Consider the following 17,582-nt stretch of genomic DNA (forward strand, 5'->3'; position numbering starts at 1 on the left):
AAAATAAATTTCCCCCAAAAATGCGACTTATACTCGAGTGCGACGTGTATATGTTTTTTTCCTTCTTCATTATGCATTTTCGGCCGGTGCGACGTATACTTGGAGCGATTTATAATCCGAAAAATACGGTATATCTGGATATTTTGCCTTAGCCTTGAATGAACACTTGATGCATATAATCACAGCAGTATGATGATTCTATGTGTCTACATTAAAACATTCTTCTTCATACTGCATTAATATATGCTCATTTTAAACTTTCATGCAGAGAGAGAAATCACAACTAAGTAAATTTACCAAAACTGTATTTATTAAACAGTTATTAAGCAGTGGCACAAACATTCATGTCATTTCCAAAACAGAAAGTGCAAGATTGATTAAAACAAGCTATTAGTGCACTTTTGTGCATGATGTCACTATGATAACATATCAAAACAACACTAAATTCAAGTGCACTTTTTGTACAGAACGCCACTACAATATTTTTTAAACAAATAAAGTGCACTTTTGTGCATGATGTCACACAAGATATTTCAAAAACTGTAAAATAAAAATGAGCTGCATAATAGGAAATCAAATAGTGTATGTCCTTCGCTATGTGGTAGGGTACTGCGGAAGTTATCTCCTTCTGTTTTTGACTATTTTTGTCATACTGTTGATGTGAAAATGGTGGCGTCAGGCTCAATTGGGTCAGTGCTGGTTGCTTCGGCATTTTGTGGGTGTGGCACCGGCCGGAGATGTTGACACGCGGAATTTCAAGCACTCTTCACTCTCTAGCGGGTGACTTTTCAAATGATGCTACAAATTAGTAGTGCTGCTACTTTTTGTAGCAACGCTTTTGCCGCATACTTGACATATTACGGTTGTCTTTTCAACATCTTCCCGCTTGAAGCCAAACCACCGCCAGACGATGGACCCCGTGCTGTTTTTCTTGGGAATGAATTATTCTTCCTCCATATCAGAATCAGAATTAGAATCAGAATAGTTTTATTGCCATTGTTTGAGAACGGGTTCACAAACTAGGAATTTTTCTTGGTGCAAACGTGCGACATAAAACACATATAACACATATTTGGTATGAAAAGAACTGTGACTGAGCTATCAGATAGACTTAGAAGGGATTCAAGGAATTCAAGGAGCTGCTGTTAGGAGTTCTTGTTCATTTGCCTGATGGCCGAGGGGAAACAACTGCTCAGGTGGCGGGAGATGTGGGTCTGGATGGAGCGTAGTCTCCTGCCTGAGGGGAGAGGGGAGAATAGTGTGTGTCCAGGGTGAGAAGAGTCAGCTGTGATCCGACCCACACGCCTCCTGGTCCTGGAGGAGAACAAGTCCTGGAGGGATAGGAGCTTGCAGCCAATCACCTTCTCCGCAGCACGTACGATGCGTTGCAGTCTATTCTTATCCTGGACTGTGGCGCCGGGGAACCACACTGTGATGGAGGAGGTCAGGATGGACTCTATGATGGCTGAGTAAAACTGCACCAGCATCTCGGTCGGCACCTTAAGTTTCCTCAGCTGCCGCAGGAAGTACATCCTCTGCTGGGCCTTCTTGATGAGGGAGCTGATGGTCAGCTCCCACTTGAGGTCCTGGGTGATGGTGGTGCCCAAGAAACGGAAGGAGTCCACAATGGGGACGGGGGTGGGAGAGTCAATCAGGGTGAGGGGGGATGGTGGGGCTGTGACTTTCCTGAAGTCCATGATCATCTCCACTGTTTTCTGGGCGTTCAGCTCCAGGTTGTTGAGGCTGCACCAGGACGTCAGCCGGTCCACCTCTCTCCTGTAGGCGGACTCATCGCCATTCGAGATGAGCCCGATGAGGGTGGTGTCATCCGCAAACTTGAGCAGTTTTACGGATTGGTGACTGGAGGTGCAGCAGTTTGTATACAGGGAGAAGAGCCAGGGGGAGAGTACACAGCCCTGAAGAGTACCAGTGTTTGTGGTTCGACTGTCCGAGACAATCTTCCCCAGCCTTACGTGCTGTCTTCGGTCTGTCAGGAAGTCATTAATCCAACTGCAGAGGGAGTCGGGCACGCTGAGCTGGTAGAGCTTGTCTCGTAGCAATCCAGGGAGGATGGTGTTACCAGATTTGCACCTTCTCTCTCTCGTATTACCACTCGCACCGCTCCGCTAGCACCACATGCCACAGCTAACGTACCCATTCCGCTACCTCTCTGCTCCACGAGGGCGTCTGACGTTGCACGCGCAACAGTATGTGACGTATGTAAGAAGGTGCACTTGTTTTAACTCTCTGTGAGAAGAAGAGACAAGAAAGAGTGAGAAAAGCCTGTAGTGTAATGCCCGCAGCTAAAAGCAACTGCCTGAGAACGTATACTCCAATACTCACGAAATAGTCATTTTATACATCGCACAAAGACAAACCCACGATATATATTGAGTATATTCCATATATCGCCCAGCCCTAACTTCAGCTAACAATGGAGTCTATGGGGCTCTCTATTTTGCCCACAAAACTCTCTAAATAACCATCCAAAACCCGCAAACAATACTTTATTTACATCTTGTGACCTGAATATTAACCAAGTATTAGTGCTTATAAAAACAACATTACTAACGCAGACAAAGTATTATTAGCATTGATAACCGAGAGCTAACCATAGTTTTTGCTGCACTGGACTCAAGGAGAGACTTTAATATAATTGTAAAATGAAACTGAGGATGGCAGTAATGTAACATATATGGATGCAAACTGCCGTAAAACTGTAAAGAAGAAGAAAAAGCTTATGCAGCATTGTTGGTGATGTGTTTGTTGCAGTTTGTGCCACTGCTGCATTGTCAAAGTTATTTTAGATTATAAATGTGACCCGTGCTGGCAAAATGAGTCGGAATGCGCACAGGCTAATTTTGAGCTACAGGCTTGGTTGAAATTGAGATTTTCACAAAAATGAGTCCATAAAGCCACAATCTAGCGATCCCAATCATCGAAATAGCAAGAAAACATCTTAAATCACCTTTATTTGAAGGTTTTGTACGAGGTATGTCTTCAGAAATTAGTCCTTTGTGTTAAAATTCCTTGAGAAAATCCAGTGTTTTCAACGCTCACTCGCGGCAATAAGGGGGAATCCCCCTAGCCATATTTGGTATCATTGTGACGCCAAGTTTACGTACTTTCTAAAAATGAGCATGGAATTCCCGATGACGCCATTCTGAACCAATATAATTAGAGTTTTTAAACCTGTCCAGATGTAAACAAATCCGGCTTGTTGCTAAGGGTCGCTGTGAGGCGTACCCTCATTGGTTGAATCACCCCGCGCGGTGCATTGTGGTATCATGGCTGCGCCCTGGTGAAAAACAACACAGTAATTCGAGCGGAATATTATGTGAAAAAAGGTGATTTTCGAACATTTAATTATTATTTTTGTGGATAAGTTAGACTATTTTACATTCCGTAATGGATTTAGAAGGTGGAGAGGGTACACAGGCGGTTGCAAGTGCGCTAAATTCACTGCAGTCGGCGAATCTTAGTGCTGCTGGTCAGGAATATTACGGACAGCTGACCAGCGGACAAACTGACCAGTGAACAAAAAAACTGTGACATAACAGTGTTGAAATTTTTGTACATAACCGTTTTCAATAGAGTTGAATATATATTTTTCCTTTAGACATGGGATTTGACTTTAATTGTACCAATTTTGGTATTGCTACAAGGACTTTTAAGGTATGGTTGCTATGGAGTTTTGTTTTGGAACATTCTGTTCTGGAACAGTAAACTTTAAGCTGGTTTTACTCAAAACGGACCCTCAAACTTGGTCGACTTCAATCGGATGTAACTCGGTCATTCTCTGTCCGATTCCAACAAACCATATATCATTTTGAAGGTCTTTAGATGGAGAATGTGTAAATAACAATAACTCAGTTTTTAAAATTTCCTCATTGTGACTCATTTTGCCAGCACAGGTCACAAATAATGCATCTCATCTGGATAATAGGAGGATTCAACCTTGAGAAGTTGTTAATCTGTGACATTCAATTTATACCCAGCGATGCAAACAAACTACAACAGAAGACGGTGTCAGCAGCAACTTTTTTTAACCCTTCGTGTGAAATAAAATTAATTATTTATCTAAACGGGTAGATGAGGAAATCCTATTTGTCGTCATCACAGTGAGAGCAGACATTGTACAGTAAGCGATCGTTTTGTTATGTTTGTGGTTCGTATTTCTTGTTTAGCACTTAGCAATGCTGCTACATGATGCTTAGTGTTTCACAAAAGCTGGATCTGTTTAGCAGAGCTTCTAAATCTTGTCCGTGACGCATTTGCTAACGGGCCGCACAGACACAGTAAATCATTCATAACCGACGGCGTTTTCTCCTACTTAACTTTGGCCAGTCCCACCAGACACACCAATAAGCTTGTTCATAGATGTATTTGTGGAGGGGGGCGTGGCCTGCAGGCCTGCAGCGGAACGGGGTGTGCCAGGACCGGCCTCGAAGTTACCGACAAGTGCGTAGATGGCCCAGGTGGGCCTTGTTGTCTAATCACCTGTCGCTCTGTATAAACAGCAGCCGGGAGGAGAGAGGGTGTGGGAGCTGGAGCGAGAGCAAGAGAGACGGACAGGGAAAAGACAGTTGCTGGAAGACATTATGAAAATAAAACTGTTATACCCCTGATCCGGGCTCTCGTGGCACTTTTTGGTGGTCTGAGGAACCCACGGGAGGGCAACCTCCACAGTATTATAAAACTCCTGATAGGAAGTCGCCATTTGCTATATTTATTACATCTTTGTTACACGTGACAACACGCATGAAAAAACATATCAAATGTAAAGGTGCCAAATGGTAGCCAAAAGCTAGGTTCCATCTGCAGTCCATGGCAGGTTGGTGACCTAAGATTAAGGCAGATCAGGAACAAAGTGAGCATAGTAGTTCAAGTGAGAAGTGCTCAATTGTTCCATATAATAAGGAAGAAAATACACATCTCCTTTGGCCTAGTAAGTTGAAGTTCTGCATAGTCCTATTACACAAGTACCGTATTTTTCGGACTATAAGTCACAGTTTTTTTCATAGTATGGCCGGGGGTGCGACTTACACTCAGGAGCGACTTATGTGTGAAATTATTAACCCATTACCGTAAAATATCAAATTATATTATTTAGTTCATTCACATAAGAGACTAGACGTATGAGATTTCATGGGATTTAGCGATTAGGAGTGACAGATTGTTTGGTAAACGTATAGCATGTTCTATATGTTATAGTTATTTGAATGACTCTTACCATAATATGTTACGTTAACATACCAGGCAAGTTCTCAGTTGGTTATTTATGCGTCACATAACGTACACTTATTCAGCCTGTTGTTCACTATTCTTTATGTATTTTAAATTGCCTTTCAAATGTCTATTCTTGGTGTTGGGTTTTATCAAATAAATTTCCCCAAAAAATGCGACTTATACTCCAGTGCGACTTATATATGTTTTTTTCCTTCTTTATTATGCATTTTCGGCAGGTGCGACTTATACTCCGGTGCGACTTATACTCCGAAAAATACGGTAGTAGCAATAACACATGTATTTACGCATGGAGAATTGGACCAAAACAAGCTTACATTAGTGTGTCTACGTATAGAATATTGCACAACATATGAATACATAACTTTTAGAATGGAAATAGGAATCTATTGGAACTAATGTGAAGTATTTCTAGCTGTATTATATATTGTCCTTCAATGTGATGTATCACTATAACCCATCACATACTTAGGCCAAAAAAAGCCTACTACCAGCAAAAATGAGTAAGAAAAAGTCTGGAGAGTTTTTTTGCAAAAGGAAAAGGCCAGGGGCTCCCATTCTTTCAACGATATGGTGACTTTTTTCATGTATTAATTTTTCATGCACTTATTTGCTATATTCATCTGCCACACGTGAAAATAATGCCAATCCCAGTTGAATTCGGGCGGAAGGCGGGGTACGCCCTGGACAAGTCACCACCTCATCACAGGGCCAACACAACATTCACATTCACACATGTACACTTTTTTATATATACACTTTGTTTACTTCCGTGACAACCTCCTTAAAGTTTTGTAATCAATCACAAATATCAAGCAGTTAAAATGCGCCAAACACAGATAAGTGTGGAGTAGTGTTGTACGGTATACCGGTATTAGTATAGTACCGCGCTACTTATTCAATCAATCAATCAATGTTTATTTATATAGCCCTAAATCACAAGTGTCTCAAAGGGCTTTATTAATCATATTTGGTACTACACCACCTCTAAAAAGTACCGGTCCCCCACCCGCCGTCGTGTCATGCAGAGAAGCATGTTCGGCAGCGCACACACACAGAGTACTTACAAGCAGACACAGGGTGTAGACAGAAAAGGGAGAACGGACAAAGTTTGGCTTAATAACTCAAGATAAAGGTGAAGTTATAACACTGCAATGCCCTCAGTAAGAGGTGCTTTAAGATATGGCTAGCTAGCTAGCGGCTCATGTCTATTGGCAGTCTTGTATCTACTTTTAAATCATTAATCCTTGTCTCCATGGCAACAAATATAGTACATGTATTTCAAGCATCATGCCTGTAGGACGAGTGATAACTCTACGTGCTTCATCTCCCTACTCAGTGGCCTAGTGGTTAGAGTGTCCGCCCTGAGATCGGTAGGTTGTGAGTTCAAACCCCGGCCGAGTCATACCAAAGACTATAAAAATGGGAGCCATTACCACCCTGCTTGGCACTCAGCATCAAGGGTTGGAATTGGGGGTTAAATCACCAAAAATGATTCCCGGGTGTGGCACCGCTGCTGCCCATTGCTCCCCTCACCTCCCAGGGGGTGAACAAGGGGATGGGTCAAATGCAGAGGACAAATTTCACCACACCTCGTGTGTGTGTGTGACAATCATTGGTACTTTAACTTTAACTCTACATGCCGCGGCACACTGGAGTCTTGATAATGGATAAGTTAATAGTGATTTAGAGTCTTCAAAGTCAAGACAAGACTTCACTATGTCCGATCTTTAACTATCCATTATCTTTACTTTGAACACCCGACACACAAGAGAATGAAGAGCATACTTAGTCAACAGCCATACATGTCACACTAAGGGTGGTCGTATAAACAACGGCAACACTGTCATAAATATGTGCCATATAGTGAAACCACACTAAACAACACTGTCATGAAAATGTACCATATAGTGAAACCACACTAAACAACACTGTCATAAAAATGTGCCATATAGTGAAACCACACTAAACAACACTGTCATGAAAATGTACCATATAGTGAAACCACACTAAACAACACTGTCATAAAAATGTGCCATATAGTGAAACCACACTAAACAACAATGACAAACACATTTTGGGAGAATACTTGCACCGTAACACAACATAAACACTACAGAACAAATTCCTTGTAGCACCAACTCTTCTGGGACGCCACATTATAAACAAACGCCATTGGTGGATATACACCTAACATCCACTGTAATGATACCAAGTACAGGAGCTTATCTAGTCAATACTACTATGATTACATCGATATTTTTTAGCATCACTAAATCCTATTTCGTTTAAAAAAAATTTTATATTATGTTTATAAACTCAGGAAATACGTCCCTGGACACATGAGGACTTTGAATATGACCAATTTATGATCCTGTAACTACTTGTTATCGGATTAAAACCTAAATGTGTGGTATCATCCAAAACTAATATAAAGTATCAAACAAGAGAAGAATAAGTGATTATTACATTTTAACAAAAGTGTAGATAGAACATGTTAAAACAGTAAATAAGCAGATATTAACAGTAAATTAACAAGTAGATTAATAACAATTTTTTACAGTTTGTCCCTCATAATGTAGACAAAATAATAGGTAGATAAATGACACAATATGTTACTGCATACGTCAGCAGACTAATTAGGAGTCTTTGTTTACTTACTACTAAAAGACAAGTTGTCTAGTATGTTCACTATTTTATTTAAGGACTAAATTGCAATAATAAACATATGTTTCGTGTACCCTAAGATTTTTTGTTCAAATAAAGACAATAATGACATTTTTTGTGGTCCCCTTTTATTTAGAAAAGTACCGGGACAACACTAGTGGGGAGAGTGTTTAGCATTTTCCCCATGATCCCTTGTAATGGATTAAAATGGGTGTCATTTGAATTATTTTATGTTGAATGGATGTTTTTTTATAATATCCACAAAGTTGAGTGAGCAGGTTTTTTCATGTGTGACTGTGTCTGTTGACTGTGTGACCTCGGAGAACTGCTCATTGTAGCCATTAATCCTGACTTCCTCATTTTGATTAAAACACACAAATTGTTTTATTCACTTTTGTTTTGTAGGTTAACGTGTTTTATATAATGTCGCTGATCAATTTGGATTTTTTTTTATTATTATTGATTGATTTTATTTATTTGTATTTTTCAGTATCAAATGGTTCAAGTCGGTCAAAGAATGTTTATTGATCTTTCCTATTACAGACTAAAAGCAATGTTAATGTTATTCTTTGTTAGTTGGTCCACGTTTCTTTCTTTTTTTGTTTTCTTTAATGGTAATAAGGATACAGTGTTATAACAATTTCATAGACAAATCATACTATTTATAGTCGCGGCAAAAAGTGTGGTGGGGTGGGGCGGGGCGTAGTACAAAAAAATTGAGAAGCACAGAGTTAAATCTCCTACTAAAAAACAAGAAACACATTTTTTACATGAAAAAAAGTTCCTAGTATCGATCTTGTGAAGCAGGAAGTAATTGGAATAGGATGAAAAAAACATTGTTCATCCTTACTTAATTTAAAAATGCATTTATAAAATAGAAAGGAGCTTATTCAAAATACAACTTTATCCCCAATAGATGGCTGGTACTCTCTGCAGTTGAGTAAATGTCAACCACTGTATGTGGAAATATGTTATAACTAAAAACTTTTCTACACTTTAGAAAAAAAAAAGTCAGAGGCCCTTATTGGCTTTGTTTTGGCAAAGGAAGACATTTGGTCCTTAGTTAAAACACACACACAAACTTTTATCCCCATTTCAAAAAGCTTGCTTGGCGCCTTAATAAGCATGGCAGTGCTTTGAGAAGGCGAGCGACGGGGAACACTGTCTTGTCATTGATACAGCGCTAATAGCCCCAAATCCCAGCGACATGATGGACAGTTGCGTCTGACAGGGAGGGCGAGGCAGCAGCTGCGTGAAAAGCAAGGTGTGTAGTCTAATGAGATGGTGTGATGTAGGCCAGCGTTGTGCAACCAGCAAGGAATGTTTCATGGCAGCTCTATCAAAAGATAAAAGAAACAAGAGAATTAACCCAGTCAATTAAAACACATACGCTCCAAATGATTGCGCAACACCTTCTTTGATAGTTCCTGCATCAGCACCACCCTTTGGCAGCTTTTCACTCATTCATTTGATTTGTCATTTCTTTTTGGCCCCTTTCCTTCCTTAGACTGTCACCATGTAGCTCTATTATATTATTATGTTCCTGGAGTGTTTGTTGTTTAGGGAGTGGCTGCTATCATCGTTGTAGTATTCACACATATGGTTTTCTACACTAAAATTCATCTATGTATTATTATTATTGTGTGAATGCTCCAAAGCAGGGGTCACCAACGCGGTGCCCGCGGGCACCAGGTTGCCCGTAAGGACCAGATAAGTCGCCCGCGGGCCTGTTCTAATAAAAAATAAAAATAAAAAATAATTTTTTTTTTTTTTTTTTTTTTTTTAAATTAAATCTACATAGAAAAAACACAAGATACACTTTCAATCAGTGCATCAACCCAAACAACCTCCCCCATGCACACTCATCCACACCCACTCACACAAAAGGGGTTATTTCTTTCTGCTACCAATATTCTGGTTCCCACAACATAGACAACACATCTGCAAGGGACACAGTCCCTGAAGCACACATGATTGTATAGGCTGCTGGTCCACTAACATTTTCATTAATTACTATTTTTTATGTAATTATTTTTATATTGTTTTACTTTCTTTTTTATCCAAGAAAATGTTTTTTATTTATTTATCTTATTTTATTTTATTTTTTAAAAAAGGGCCTTATCTTCAACAGACCAAGTTGTCAATGAAATTAGATTTTTTTAAATGTTTTTTTTAAACCAGGCCCAGTCCAGATAATGTCCAAGTCGGACTCAGCAACACACACCTTCATTCATGTACACAGAAAAAAATTAAGGAACACAACAGATTGCATATAATTTATAAACAAAATTACATTTTCAAAATAAGCATTTATGTACAGTCCAGATTATGTCCAGGTCACTCAAATTAGGGAACACAACAACAGATATCATATAATCTATAAACATAATTATACTTTCAAAATAAGCCTTTGAGGACTTCTCATCTTTTTTTTAAATGTTTTTTGGCATCATTATCATTTTCAACCATGTAACTTTCTAAAGTTAGAAAATACTGAATAAATGTTTTAAAGAAAGTAATACTAAGTGAATATCTGTTTTTGGCCTTAAAAATAAACATTTTACCGAGTACTATAATTAAATTGACTAAATCATGATTGTCAATGAACTCTCCTAAAATAACAGCGACCACATTAAGCTTCATAAACACACCAATCCTTAAACACATTTTTTCAACTTCCACCCAAAACAAAGACACAATATGACAATACCAAAACAAATGCAGGGTGGATTCAGGCTCCTGACAACAAAATCGGCAATCATCTGACTCTGTCATATTCCATAATTTTAACATTTTCCCTGTGGGTAAGAAGTTATAAATAATTTTAATTTGAAAATAACGATTTTGCACATCGATAGTGGTTTTATAGATTAGTTTGAATATGGCATCCCATGGCAACGGGCAGTCAAAAAAGTCCTCCCATTTTCCATTTGTGTTGTATGAGGCGGCCTTCAAAGATTTCTTTATTAAATAAAAATTATATATTTTTCTATTTATTTTAGTTCCTTTTTGCCAACTAGAATTTCTTATTAGAGGTTTACAAACTAATAATTTAGTAGTTCCATAATTAATTATTTGTTTCCATCTTTTCCCAATTACTCCAGTTAGTTGATAAAATGAAAAGCTTGAGCAAGCATCACCATACATAGCTCTAAATTCATCATACTTAATAATTTTACCATTCTCATTGATAATATCATTGACAAAAATGATTCCTCTTTCAAACATATTTTTCCAAAAGAAAGGCTTTCCATCTATTACAATATTAGAGTTCATCCATATTAACTACTGCAAAATATCGTCTCTTTTTTCTGGCACATAAAATTGAAAACACCACTATGAGTGGATTGTTTCCTTTATGTTTCCCAGCAGACTCTCTGGGAGGGGATCACTTGTAAAAAAGGATACAATTTTATTTTGATACAGTACATGTTTTTTGTCCAACAGGACATTTGTGTACCACTCAATGTTTAAATACATCTTTGGAACAATTGATGCTTTTAAAGACAGACACATAGCTTCAAGGTTGAGAAGTTTCAGGCCCCCATATTCATACTCTTTGTACAAAACCTTTCTTTTAATCTTTTCTGGTTTGCCGTTCCAGACAAAATCGAAGACCCTCCGCTCATAAATCTTAAAACAGTTTTGTGATGGAGCTGGTAATGACAAAAACAAATAAATAAATTGAGGAATAATTAACGAGTTGGCAATAGACATTTTACCATACAAGGTTAGGGATTTCCCTTTCCATAATTGCATAATTTTGTCCAGCTTTCTTAGTCGATTATCATAATTTACTGAGCCTAGATCTTCCAGATTTTCTGGGACAACAACACCAAGTATGTTAACTGGTCCATCTGTCCACAAAACAGGCACTTTGCATTCCATTCGAAAGGACGTGCCCTTTAGATTTCCGATCCTTAACATTTTACATTTATCATAATTAAGCTTAAGGCCAGATTGCTGTGAAAATATGTCCAAAAGATTAAGAAGGTTCCGCAAACAATGAGGAAAAATCTTATCTTTGTGAATCAGCCTTTTCTGACATGAACTTCATCAAGAACAAACACAGAACACGCCTCACTGATGCACATCTGCAAGACTCACTCAGAGTTGCAGTGTCAAGTTACACACCAGAGTACAACACACTAGTTAACAGCATGCAATGCCAGGCTTCCCACTAACTGACAAATAAACAGATAACAGATTTGGTGTCCAGTTCAAAGTGTGACATGATTTAAAAATTTGAGAGTTTACTTTTGTATTTTACATGAGTTATTATTTGTACAAACATGGTGCAAAGTAATTCATGATTTGTTAAAAAATGTTAGTGGCTAGCTAGTTAAAATGGGATATTGTGATTTCACAAGACTGTCTTAGAAGTGATCATTTGAAAATGTTCAATTTGAAAAATGTGCACTTAGAGAAAATATAAAAATAAAGTGTTGCATATTGATATTTATCTGTTTCTATATATATTTATTGTGAGAAATCATTAAGATGATCAGTGTTTCCACAAAGATAAATATAATTAATTATTAATAATAACAGAGTTAAAGGTACATTGAGCAAATTGGCTACTTCTGGCAATTTATTTAAGTGTGTATCTAACTGGTAGCCCTTCGCATTAATCAGTACCCAAGAAGTAGCCCTTGGTTTCAAAAAGGTTGGTGACCCCTGCTTCAAAGTATTCACACACATAGTTTTCTAAAGCAAAATTCACCTATTTATTTTTCTTCTTCTTCTCCAGATTTTGGCGCGCTCTACCTTCCACATTTTTCACCCGATTCAAACCGTTCCAACTTCAAACTGTTTGACCTATTCGGGAATCACGGGCTTTCCCTTGACAAATTCCAAAAATTCCCAGATTTCCCAGAATTCACGATTTTCCGGGACATTTTTCCCATTTAAAATTAATTGGCCATTTTTTTCAAACTTTCACCATTTCTACATTTTTATACCGATTCAAACCATTCCACCTTCAACATATTCCACTCATCCTGGACATTCAATCTATAATTTTTCCAAGTTAAAAAAAATTCCAGGAATTCCCAGTTTTCCAAACCCCCTATTTTCACCCTTTTGTTTTTGTCAACTATTTCTTTCACATTTTCCAACCCACTTCAAGCGTTCCACTGTCAAAACATTCCTCTTAATCAGGACAAAAAACAACGTTGTTTTTTTAACTGGAAAAATTCCAGATTTTCCTGAAATTCCAGGAATACCATTTCTCAATAAAAAATTTTACTACTTCAACATTTCTCGACTGATTTGAAAAATTCCAACACCAAACATAAACTCATTCAGAACATTCAAGTGTTTTAGCATTTTGAAAAAAATTCCCTTTTTTCCCGGAATTCCCAAATTTCCATTGAAAAGAATGGGACATTTTTCAAAGTTCCACAACTCCCACATTTTTCATCCGATTCTAACTGTTCCATCTTCAAAATATTCAGTCTGTTTGGGAATTGGGTGCTCCCTTTTAACAATTACAATTTTTTTTCTTCCGGATTTCCTAGAATTCCAAGTCTTTAAGGACATTTTCCCCATTCTAAATGAATTATCATTTTTTCAAACTTCCACCAACAAATTCCTGTTTTGAAAAAAAGCATTTTGAAAAAAATTCCCTTTTTTCCCGGAATACCCAAATTTCCATTGACAAGAATGGGACATTTTTGAAAGTTCCACAACTCCCACATTTTTCATCCGATTCTAACTGTTCCATCTTCAAAATATTCAGTCTGTTTGGGAATTGGGTGCTCCCTTTTAACAATTATAAAAAAATTGTTCCGGATTTCCTAGAATTCCAAGTCTTTAAGGACATTTTCCCCATTCTAAATGAATTATCCATTTTTCAAACTTCCACCAACAAATTCCTGTTTTTTTCTAACCTCATTTCCAACTTTTTTTTAGTGTGATGACTCCTTTCACATTTTTCAAGCCATTTCAACCGTTCCATTGTCTAAACATTCCTCTTAATCAGGACAAAAAAAAAAACCCCACCAACTTCAGAATCAGAATATTCGGATTGTGATTCTGAAGTTGGTTTAAGAACTTGAAAAATTCCAGATTTTCCCGAAATTCCCTAACACCATTTTTCTATGAAAAAACTGTTACTACTTCAACATTCATTGACTGATTTAAACAATTCCAACACCACCCAATTCAGCTCATGCAGGACCTTCATGCTCCTAATCATTAAAACAATTTTTTTCCCCCCAAAATTCCAAAATTTCCAGGAAGTTCCCATTGAAATGAATGGGACATTTTTCCAAGTTGCACAATTCCCACATTTTTCAACATATTTAAACCATTCCAACATCAACACATCCCACTCATCCTGGACATTCAAACTAACACTTTCCCAAGTTCCAAACCAAATTACGGTTTTCTTGGAAATTAAAACTCTTCAACATTCAAACTATTCTTACATTCATACTACATTCTGTCAGCATTTCACTTCAACTTCAGCATTGGAGTATTCACACCTCATCTAGTTAGGATATACAGTTGTACCTTGGCTGGGAGATATGGCTGTAAACTCATGATATAAGTGTTTTTTGTATCAGTCGATATCGATACATTTTTATTTTTTTTATGACCTATGGCAACTAAGCACCAGGAGAAAAATATATCAAAAGTAAACAGTTTTATTTAAGATGTAACCGTTCTCTGATTATAATCCCTCAGCTATCAAGGCAGAAGGAAATGTCAACACAAACATTAAAACACTCAAACAATGTCAACAAACTTCTAAAATCACATTGAACACTTAACATAAGTTCTTAAAATGAAAATGCACAAATAAGGAATATGTCAGAATTGCTTCATAAAGTGTAGTAAAATAGTGCAAAGTGTGAAAATGTAAACCTAGAGAAACCTGAGAAGAACTATTTACTGCAGGTTTAGTGCCAGGAAGTTACAGCTGTGTAACATTTCATTTGGTCTGGTATTCTTAAGAAAAAAATGTAAGTTAAGCAGTCATTTTTATTAAATATTATTGGACCAAATTATTATTATTTTAAAGTAGCACAGTTGATATATTTTATAATCATTTTTTTCAACCAGTCCTGCAATTTAGTTCCTACCTGTTGTTTCCGTATACCCAAATAGGGAATGGACGAAAAACTAATCCAAACAACTGCCTTACTGTGGAGGTGACTGTTTGCGTTTAATTGACAATTTCTTCGCTCTTTGCAGCAATCACTTTTATTTTCTCTTCTCACTCCATGCAAAGAATCAACAGCGATACAGCAAGATGGCACAACCAAACTTGGCCTGATTGGCTGTTAGCGTGTCACTCCCATTGATGACTTACCAGAGCCCAAGTGCCTTTGTTCAGGCAACCGCTTTCTTTCCACCAAAAAATATATAAAGAATGAACATTTTATCAAACACACTTTATATTAATATCGATTACATGTCTACCGCGATGTATGTTGATATCGTTTGATCGTCCCAGCCCTAGTTTTATCTCGGTTTGAAAACCAAAGTGTTCACGAAAAGTTAGCCCCGGTTTTTCATACCGCCAAAAGTGCCCGAACGAAAATTGCCACACGTTGGTGACTAAGTCTGTTGTGTTATCGATACACTGCATGAGTACAACTGTGTTGTCGACATGTCTGTATTGCAAAAACCTGCCTGTTAGCCTGCTCTCTACTCCCCCACGCGGAAGTCACTCACCCCCAGCTCATGATGCCGTCCCTGGTTGACTGTACTTCAACCAACAGTTGCATCACTGGCTTTTTTTTTTTTTTGTGGCGTACTGCTGAAAAATAAGCCAGCCTGGGGCCAAAGTAGGGCTTGGCGATACAACCTAAAATTCTAACCTCTGACTTTCCCCCCTCCTTTTTAAAAGAAAACATAAAAGGGGAACTGCACTTTTATTGGAATTTTGCCTATCGTTCACAATCATTATGAGAGACAAGAACACACATGATTTTTGTTGTTTTACAATTTTAGAGAAGATAAAGAACGCTTGGATGATGCGGGTAATAGGAGTCACCGTTGTAGACTTCAAAGTCCTCTAAAACAACTTCAAAACTCTCCATCAACGTTTTGTATACACTGCACACACACACACACACACACACACACATATATATATATATATATATATATATATATATATATATATATATATATATATATATATATATATATAATGTAGTAACAGACACCTTCATAACAATATGTAATATGTACAATGTACACACTGCAAGTATATATATAATGGAGTAACAGACACCTTCATAACAATATGTAATATGTACAATATACACACTGCAAGTATATAAATAATGTAATAACAGACACCTTCACAACAATATGTAATGTGTACAATATACACACTGACGGAACCGGTACTTTTTAGAGGCGGTATCATAGCGAATATGATTACCGTATTTTTCGGACTATAAGTTGCAGTTTTTTTCATAGTTTGGCCGGGGGTGCGACGTATACTCCGGAGCGACTTATGTGTGAAATTATTAACACATTACCGTAAAATATCAAATATTATTCATCTCATTCACGTAAGAGACTAGCCGGATATCAGCAATCGTCACACACACACGTCAACCAATGAAAATTCGGCGGAGGCGGGTCATGGCAGAAGTGCATTGTGGGAAAAGAAGATGCTACCTGCTACGGTACTACTTCCACCATTTTAACATTGCTGGTAACTTATAAAAACAAAGGGCTGAACAAAAATGGCACCGAAAAGGAAATCATATACTGCAGGTTACAAGTTGGAAGTAGTGAAATATGCAGCAGGAAACGGCTATCGAGCTGCAGAAAGAAAGTTTGGAGTAAACGAGAAACTTGTAAGGGACTGGCGAAAAGCAGAGGCTATTATTACTGAAATGAAGAAAACTAAAAAAGCTAATCGCGGGCTAAAAGCTAGGTGGACACAGCTCGAGGAACAAATTCACAAATGAGTGCTTGAACAACGTGCTCCCGGGAGAGGCTTGCGAGCGCACATCACGCCACAGTTAAAAAATAAATTAAAAGTTTTAAACTCCATACCTGCCATCATCCCCGGAGGCTTAACCAAAATACTCCAGCCACTTGACATCTCCGTGAATAGGAGCTTTAAGGCAGTCCTGCGCAACCTGTGGGAGAAGTGGATGATTGATGGAGAGCACAGCTTCACGGCAACCAGGAGAATGCGCCATGCAACTTTTCTGGATGTTATTGGATGGATCGACAACCGAGACCATCACGTCCGGATTCAGAAAGGCTGGAATAATTGGAACTGCAACTGACGATGACTCTGACGTAAGCGACGTGCCGATAGAAGAGGAAGCGGCGCATTGTCTACCTTTGGAGTTGGCAGAGTTGTTTAGAAGCGACACCGAGGAAGACGATTTCATGGGATTTAGCGATCAGGAGTGACAGATTGTTTGGTAAATGAAAAGCATGTTCTATATGTTATAGTTATTTGAATGACTCTTACCATAATATGTTATGTTAACATACCAGGCACATTCTCAGTTCAATCAATCAATCAATGTTTATTTATATAGCCCTAAATCACAAGTGTCTCAAAGGGCTGCACAAGCCACAACGACATCCTCGGTACAGAGCCCACATACGGGCAAGGAAAAACTCACCCCAGTGGGACGTCGATGTGAATGACTATGAGAAACCTTGGAGAGGACCACATA

The 17,582-nt window shown here is 38.0% G+C and overlaps 1 protein-coding gene across 2 annotated transcripts in view; it reads left to right on the forward strand.

Moving 5' to 3' along the window:
* bin3 (bridging integrator 3) overlaps nt 1-17,582 on the forward strand; it is a 455,445-nt gene that overhangs the window by 16,728 nt on the left and 421,135 nt on the right. The window lies entirely within an intron of this gene.

The sequence above is a fragment of the Entelurus aequoreus genome, linkage group LG06, assembly GCF_033978785.1.
Source record: "Entelurus aequoreus isolate RoL-2023_Sb linkage group LG06, RoL_Eaeq_v1.1, whole genome shotgun sequence".
In the NCBI taxonomy this organism is placed as follows: Eukaryota; Metazoa; Chordata; class Actinopteri; order Syngnathiformes; family Syngnathidae; genus Entelurus; species Entelurus aequoreus.